The sequence below is a fragment of the Leptidea sinapis genome, chromosome 35 (genome assembly GCF_905404315.1).
Source record: "Leptidea sinapis chromosome 35, ilLepSina1.1, whole genome shotgun sequence".
In the NCBI taxonomy this organism is placed as follows: Eukaryota; Metazoa; Arthropoda; class Insecta; order Lepidoptera; family Pieridae; genus Leptidea; species Leptidea sinapis.
The window spans coordinates 5632587-5641714 of NC_066299.1; the positions used below are offsets into that span (position 1 = coordinate 5632587).

Below are 9128 nucleotides of genomic sequence, written 5' to 3' on the forward strand. Positions count from 1 at the left end.
TCGCAGTTAATATGGCATTATAGCATGTTGTTTTGTCTTTCCTTAACTTGGGTTAGAAGATGGTGCAACAGTTGGTATTGCTGCTATAGTAGAAAACGGTACCGGAGTTCTTTGCTCATCATCATGTTCTTGGGCACAAGCAACTGCCGAAACAGATCCAGAGCATTGATCCTTATTTGATGTTCCACAAATTATGGCCATACCATCAGACTGCGCATCTTCAAAATTATGGACATTTGAGTGTTGGCGTTCAGCGATTTGATCCGATTCTTGGGCTATCAGTGACGCTGGCATAAAATTCAATGATTCTTAATCCAGATTCTACTTTACTTATATTCGCAACTAGTACGTGTGCTTTATTGAAAAGACCTGCAACATCGTATTATCATAATCTACAACGATAAAAAAAAAATTACCAAGGGGTACTGGCACTCAGGTGAGCGGTATAACCCCAAACGGTCGTTTTGTAATTAATTTGAAATAAATAAAAAATACATACACAATAGTTTTAAATTGATTTTCACAAAATTGAATAGTTTCATGTCAGAAAGGTAAAAATAATAATGAAATAGGCATTAAAGTTTTGGACTTACCGACAAAAAACACCGAACCAATATTTAGATCAGCGAGGCCGCAAACGAAGAAACGCACCTCGCGGTAGCATGACGCGGGTTGGTTGTCCGTTTGCACCGCTGTCTGTTAGAGACCTTCTTCCCTCGTGCTTCACGGGACGTGGCATGTTGTTACGTTGCATTTTAACAGACTTACAGAGGAGAGCGCCATTACCCAGTGAGCGCTATTCCCCCTTCCTACCCTAAATAATGGACTATTCTGTAAATTTTGTTACTCAAATGCAGATTATCTTAAATATTAGACTGCTTAGTACTAGTTCCATGCCTGATTATGAATATCTTAAAGCAATATCTAACTTATGTACAGTATTTCATAAATTATATTTTCAAAAGATCATATAAATACCAGTAAGCAACCAATTTAGAAAAAATGAATGACTTTTATGTTTTTTTTATTTCCTTCTTTATATTTCCAATGTGGCTTATGCTATCAATATGCCATAACATTTATGTGTTTGCTGTTTGATTGTGGCTAAAGCCTCACGTAATTGATTCCACCGTTATGTTGGATGAGGGTTTTATCTGTTCTAACGATTTGTATATTTTTACTGCATTTTCCTGTAACCAAATATAACATATTTTAAATATTAAGGTTAAATACACTTTTCTTTTAATTGATAGATTGTTCTTAACATTATAACAGACTCGGTACATGGCGGGATTTTCCAAGGTTTGTTCATTACTAAAGTAATTTTTGAAACGCAATGTAAATTGCAAATGTCAAATGTAAAATGTCAAATTGCTGTGGAAGGTGTAATGAAATGTTAATATTTATTTATTCCAATAATAGACTGCTTTTATAAGGACCCATGAAAATTAGAATCTGATACGATATAACTGTCATTTCTCGTGAAGAGCTTACTATAGAAATGATCCTATGAAGTAAGGTCATATGTACTGACCCACGCATTGAAACTAAAATGGCAATGGGCTGGTCATATATTACGACTTACAGACAAGACATGGGTGATACAGACAACAAAATGAAAAGAGCGGGTGGGCATTAGAAAAGTTGGAAGACCGTGTAAGAAGTGGGCTGATGATGTAGTGGAATACGCTGGAAAAGATTGTTTGGCAAATACCGTATAGCGTGGAAGAAAAAGGAGGAGGCCTTCACCCAAAGAGGCCTTTTTTTATTATAAAGAAATGGACAAAAATCTACTAGCATAAAGCTTTTACTCTTTTTTTATTCACATAATAATAAGCTTAAATTAAGGTATTAACAATAAATATAATCTTTTTAATTTAGTTTAATTAAGTAAGTCATTTAGTATGGAAATAAAAGGTTATTATTTTTATTTTATTTTATTATATACTTGTCATTTTGTAATTAAAAAGCCGTACAGACTTAGATATTTATAATACAAACTAGCTTTGCTCCGCGGTTTTACTCGATTAGATACTGATAGTTTTCTCTTTATAATAATATTATTAGTTAAGATTTTCAATTTACGCAATGCTGAAAACAAAATCACACACGAAAAAAAAATTATAGATCACTTCACATTTTTACTATGGGTGACCTCTGAAGGTCATTTGGACGGTACCAATAATTTTATTACAAAAAACACTAAATTATCTTAACACATTCAGAATCAACAATACAGAGAATTAAATTTCCTGAATATTAACTCATTAAGTAATTGGAATTTTTCCTTCGGCTTTACTGTTTCAATTTGTTGATGTTTATCACCTGTTAATTAAACACTTTTTTCATTTTAAATTTAAACAAGTGCTTTGTCTTTGTGCCAGCTATAAATCTTCTGGGAATATCTTTTCATTTTCAAACCGAGATAAGCCGTACAGACGAAAAGATAAAAATATCTACTCCTTTTTATTTTGTTTAACTTCACTTTAATTAAGATAATTATTTTGCTGCGGTACTTTCTGTTATTACTTAGACTAAGGCGCTGTTGCACAATGTACACGTAACAAAAAGGCTTCTTGTAATTCTTCTATTGAATAAAGACATCATTTCGCCTTCACATTGTCTAAATAGTATTAACCAATACATGAAGTACCTATTAAATTAAAGGATAGATCTAGTAGTAAGTAGCATACTTATCTGCCAGATATGTTGCGACTAATGAGAAGCTAATGCTATGAGAAGCTGATGACAATTGATTAGTTGACATTTCAATATTTTATCTACACCCATGCTTTAAGTCCTCTATTAAAGATTCTGAAACAGTTAGCTTATTGCCAACATTAAAACACCCAATGTTCTAATAACCATTACATCACCCAAAAGAGTGTTGTAATGTTGTACTGAATTTCATAACAACACTCCTATATTTTTTTTTATCCCTTCATGCGCAAAGAGTTTCAACATACAGCCACAATCTTATTGCTGGATGCGTGGTATCTGTATTAATTTCAAAAGAAGAACATTTTCGTTTACGCGCGCTCCACACTCCCAGAACGTCGTGCGCCGTAAAAAAAAAGTAGGTTATTCGAATCCCCGCCATTTTTCTTCGATATTTTTATTGTTTTGTTTACAAAAAATGAGCGATTCATTTTAAACGCTGCAGTGTGAGTGCATATTCGAGTGAATTTCAATTATTGCACTATACAAAATGTAAATTACTACTAAAATAATTCATTGTTTCATTAATACTTAGTTTATTTGTATAATATAATCAGTAATGAATGATATTAGGTTACTACGAGGACTGGTGTTTTAATGTTAGCAGTAAGCTAGCTGTTCCAGAATCTTTTAGAGGATTCATATTCTGGGTGTAGATAAAGTCTTGTATGCAACTGTTGATAATTAAGTATTAAAACACTCATGTGATACTATTATCACACTCGGCTTCGCGTGATAAATCCACATTCGTGTTTTAATACCCCTTATTAGACAACAGTTGCATAAATAACTATTGTTACACGAAAGTGCAATACAATAATTATGTGTTATTAATTTTATTGTAAAAATAGTTGTAGGAGTGCTATTTAGAGATATTCATCATCATCATCAGCCGGAAGACGTTCACTACTTGACACAGGCCTCCCCATAGACCTATCTGTCAAGTTTTTGGGAGGTTTTGCCCTAATCGCCACGCTTGGCAGGCAGGTTGGCGTTCGCAGTAGATGGGAGTAGATTGCCCTTTGAAAGATACTGCTGCCCATCCTCCGTTCATTGTATCCCATAGTCACCTTACGACACCCAAGGGAGGAGATGGGGTGGTGCTACACCACTGATATGCCAAAACAAAATAGTATAATATGACATAAAAATGTTTGCATTAAGGCGACACTAAATGCCAGCGACCTTGAGCGATATGAGTTCACGGCTGCCGGCCCGCCATCAATGTAACAAAGCCAATATTTTCAAAATTCTTGCGTGGAAAACAGTTTATATGCTTACAATCCTCGTTATTCACTACTAATCTGAATAAATGAACCTACACAAAAAAGTACAAGCTATAAGAATAACTTTTCTGAGAGAAGTACCAAAAAAATGCGTCACGCAATGCCGAAAAACTTGTTTAACTTCAAAGAAAAGTGATAGTTCAAAAAGGCTCGGCAGTGTTAACTATAACCAACAGCAAGCATTTGCAACCTACAAATAAGACTTAAGGATATGTGTAACAGGATTAAGTAGTGTTCATAGCTCGAAATGCTATACTTTCACCACAAAACTTGTCTAAAAACACCATGTTTGCGTGTTTACTGCTTACTCTTCGCCTTAAGTGCTATTAAGATTAAGTTACGTTATTTCGTACTGAAAACAGTATTTTTTATATCTTTATTTGCTCAAACGGAGTAACAATTCAAGGTTACCCAGCCGTCCTGCCTATATGTCATCTGGTAAATAAACATAGTGGTTAAGTGATTGTGAAAGGCAATCTGTGTTACGCGGAGCTTATATATGTCCATAAATATATCTACTTTACTTGTGTGTTGTAAAATAGGATCTTAACAATTAAGAAAATTAATTTAGCGATTTGGAGGCTTTTATCTATTTAAAGAAATTTCAATATTAATTATATTTTGATTTGAATTAACATAAAAAAATAGACTATTATAATAAATGGTTAGAATTTAGATCGAGTTGTGATTATACATTTTGATTTGTATTATTATTTATATAATGTTATTAACTAAAATCTAATGCTGTATTCCACTTTCCAAAGACATTATATTTATAGTTCATAGTTATAAATATTTGGCGTCAAAAAAAAAATAATGAATATTAGTGTGTGTATTTTTAAACTTTTGAAAATGTTCTAATATATCGCTGAAAAAACAACTACGTTTAAAAAAACTGACTACAAAAACTAAAATGTATAAAATAACTTAATAGAAATTTAATTTAATACACCTCTTATGCAAATATTATACCTTTAATATCAATAATACCTTTATTAATATTTGTATGTACTACCTATTGATAGAGTTTAAGTCGGTGCTGCCCGCTTGGGTTGTTTTGTTCTAGACGAAGCTGTCCCGCTCAAAGCCACGCGTGGCAAGTGTAAGTACCTGCTATTACATTTGGCTGGGCACCGACTTCAAATCAAACTATGTCAAATTCTTATGGGACCAAATGGCAAACATTCTGCGTCAAACGAAAGAAGAATCACAAAAATCGGATCATAAATCTCAGCGTAATCGGTGTACATACATTAAAAAAAATACCAATCGATTTGAGCACCTTCCCCTTTTTGAAGTCTGTTAAAATTTGGAGGAATATACTTGGTGGATTTTGAACATAATATTTTGTATTTTGTAGTATTTGAGCTGTACTGGTAACTAGGACAAACTTGGAAGATAATTACATCAGGATTGTGTCTGTTGAGAACTTACATCTAACTAGGAGTACTAAACAAAAGTTCGCTCCCGAAACGCATTAGCAGTCTTATCTTTGTTTTGATATGGTGATTTCATTCATTTCATTCATTCATGATTCAACTAGCAGAGGTATTTGTGAACTAGATTATTATAACTGATATTTTTTGGTATAACACCCCTCCTTCTCCTCGCGTCGGTTTCCTCAGTGCTGAGGGTCGTGATCATCTCGACAGAGTACTTTTTTGCGTATTATTTGCCGCCATCTGCCCCTGTCGGAAGCAGAGTCGTGGACAGTGGTTTCAAGGGCAGTGCGAATCTGATCGGTCCATCACATGGGGCTCCTTCCTCTTGGTCTTCTTCCTTCCACCTGCCCTCTTACCATCAGTCTCTCCAGGTTGTCTTCCTCCCTTCTGGCGATGTGGCCGACGTAATCTAGGACCCTACGCAAGCAGATGGTAAAGAGCCTAGTCACAGTGCCCCCCCCCCCTCCCTACTAATATAATATTATAAATATGTATATATACTGTAAGTTTGTTTGTTACGCTTTCACGCCTAAACAACTGAACCGATTTTAACATAAGCCTTTTTTATTGCGATTAAAAAACTTGGCGGGGTTGAAATAGCGGGTAGAAGTTTGTATGAAAGTTTGTCATTATCGAACATAGCACCATGAAAATTTGTATTTAGGAACTAGATAAGAAATAAACAAAAAATCGTTCCAGTGTTGTTTTCATTTGGATCTATGTGGGGATGAAAAAGGGGGATGAAAGTTCTATCGTTGGTAGCTTATAAAAATGTATTAACCACAGCAGTTTGTTGTGTATTATTTGCAAAGTGAGTATATTAAAAAAATAAACAATGCAGCCCAGAGTTACTATTTAACGCGCACGAAGTCGCGGTTAAAAGCTAGTAGTATATAAAATTAGAACAACAGAGCATAATAACTCTTTATTCAACATTTTAACCATCAATTATATTTTATAATTCTTTAGTTTAAGAATGAAATAACTATTTATATAAATCATTTTTTTGTCTTTTAAATACGCATAGTTTTTTTTTCCGAGAGGAGTAAAATACATTTACGTATTGAAGACCCCGAAACGGGGCCCATTTGTCAGGCTCGGGTGTAAACACCCCCTACCGACTGAAAACCTCCTCTGTGCTGATAGCCCTGAAGCCTTTTACAGCGAAGCCGGGTGGGAGCCTTAAAGGCCGAAAATATAGCTCACAGGCGCGGGGCGTCTCGGAAGGAGACTCGAACCTCGGACCGCCTGCTCACTAGGCTGGATGGAGAGAAGATCACTAACGATTTAATATATCTGTTAGTCCAGTAGATCCAGTCCAGTGGTTTGAAGAGACTTCGCACTCGCCGGCGAGTGCAGTGATATATGTATGTAAATATGTGTGAGTGTATGTAAGTTTGTGTATATGTGTGTAGTGTTATTGTAGGAATATGCATATGCGTATATCACTGTATACATGACATTCGTAATATCGTAACCAATTTTGATTAGTTAGAGTGTTCGTTTGCTCGTTTAATATACAAAATACTAAGAAGCTGTTTCCTAACGTGGCTGACTGCTTACGATATGTAAATCAAAATTCTGTTACTGTAATAATAGATTCGTTTTCCCTTTCTCTCTTGCTGCAACTCCGTTTAAGATATTCTTCTCTCTCACACACTTTTTTTATCTAAACGCTCAATTATTTTTAAGTCTTTGGTATAGACACACATTCACAATTTACTTATTCACACATACTTTATCACACAAACATACAACCGTATATGTGTATCAAGATAATATAACTTTAGTAAAATTTTCTATATATTTAAATTAAACATGTATTTATTTTTTACTAGTGGAAGGAGCTAGCTTCCGCAGCACCGGAAGCTGGCTAGATTATGGGTACCATAACGGTGATTATTTCTGCCGTGAAGCAGTTATGTGTAAATATTACTGTGTTTCGGTCTGAAGCCGTGAAATTACTGGGCAAATGAGACTTAACATCTTATGTCTCAAGGTGACGAGCGCAATTGTAGTGCCGCTCAGAATTTTTGGTTTTTTCAAGAATAATGGGTAGGGCGTATCAATTACAATCAGGTGAACGTCCTGCTCCTTTCGTCCCTTATTTCCATAAATTTAATATTTAATATGCACAGCCACATTTCGTAATTTTAACTGAGTTGCTAGTGGTTCAGTATCTCAATATAGGTTCAACTTGTGTAGAGTTTTTTGTTTATATTTTGAAAGATGTTCTTTTTTATTTGTTGTTCACTTACTTCGTGATCTCTCACATCATTCTTTACATAAAATATTGTCTTACTATTCACCAGTTTTTTTTTAAATTTCTTTCAGGATTCGGTATTCTGTTAACCTTTACATATTCTGTCAACCAAAATGGTTTCAAATCATAGTCACTAATAATATTAATTTGAAACTGAAACTGAAAATGAAAATTACAAATTTAAATTACTTTAATATAAATTTCCAAAACAAGACTCGCTGAAACTGTTAAATTATTTTCAATTGAAAATCACCAAGTACTCTTTGTTTTATATTCCAAACAAAGAGTACAAAGCAGGCAAATAAACCAAAACTCTAGATTGCTTTATTTAAATTAATTATACTCTATTCCAATTTGAACACATTGCTCAAAGTTTAATATAATATGAAGCTGAATATTTATCTTTTAGTTTTATGAGCTTATTACTAGTTTAGGTAACTTGTGTTAGGTACCATTTTTATAACACAATTATATTATGTGAGACATCATACTATATAATTATAATACTATGTATGATAATATATAAAACCATTGGAAGGCTCCTTTGCACAGGATGCCGGCTAGATTATGGGTACCACAACGGACCTTATTTCTGCCATGAAGCAGTAATCTGTAAACATTACTGTGTTTCGGTTTGAAGGGCTCCGTAGCTAGTGAAATTACTGGGCAAATGAGACTTAACATAATATTAGTCTCAAAGTGACGAGGGCAGTTGTAGTGCCGCTCAGAATTTTTGGGTTTTTCAAGAATCCTGAGCGGCACTGCATTGTAATGGGCAGCGCGTATGAATTACCGTCAGCTGAACGTCCTGCTCGTCTCGTCCCTTATTTTCATAAAAAAAATGAATTGTTGCATGATATATTGTATTTGTGGATATAAATTAGACTTGAAATAGGTCCATTGAAATCGAATAACGACTTTAACTGTCCATTCCTCCGTCTGTTTTTACTATTTATTTAGTTTGGAACATGTTGAAATATGTTTACTTTACTTGAAAAATATCGTATAGTGTAGTTCAGCAGTTATTTTTTCCAAATAAAGCATAGTTATATTTATATCATACACAAGCGATCTCGCACTTCAAGGTCAAGGGTTTCTGTCGGCGCAAGTAGTGTTCAATAATTTTTTTTATAACTTTTTGTTCTATGATGTACATGTATTGTACATTACTGAGAAGCTTATTTCATTGCCATTTTGTTGAAGGTTCAATGTGTGGGCTCTAGGCTACCAGCTCCTTCTATTTGACACCATACAACGAAAAGCGTCTCGATATATTGATTGAGTTAAAATCACTTACAATAATACACACAAATATAAAAAGTAAAACTAAGAACTAGGAACTACCTGTACCATGTACCATTAAACACAATAAATTAAGAAGTAAACAATTTATTTTAATTAATAAATGAGTAGGTACAC

General features: G+C 34.0%; 1 pseudogene; it reads right to left on the reverse strand.

The window, feature by feature from the left end:
- Positions 1-1447: 1447 nt before the first annotated feature.
- Positions 1448-1524, reverse strand: LOC126975425 (small nucleolar RNA U3; annotated as a pseudogene).
- Positions 1525-9128: the final 7604 nt, after the last annotated feature.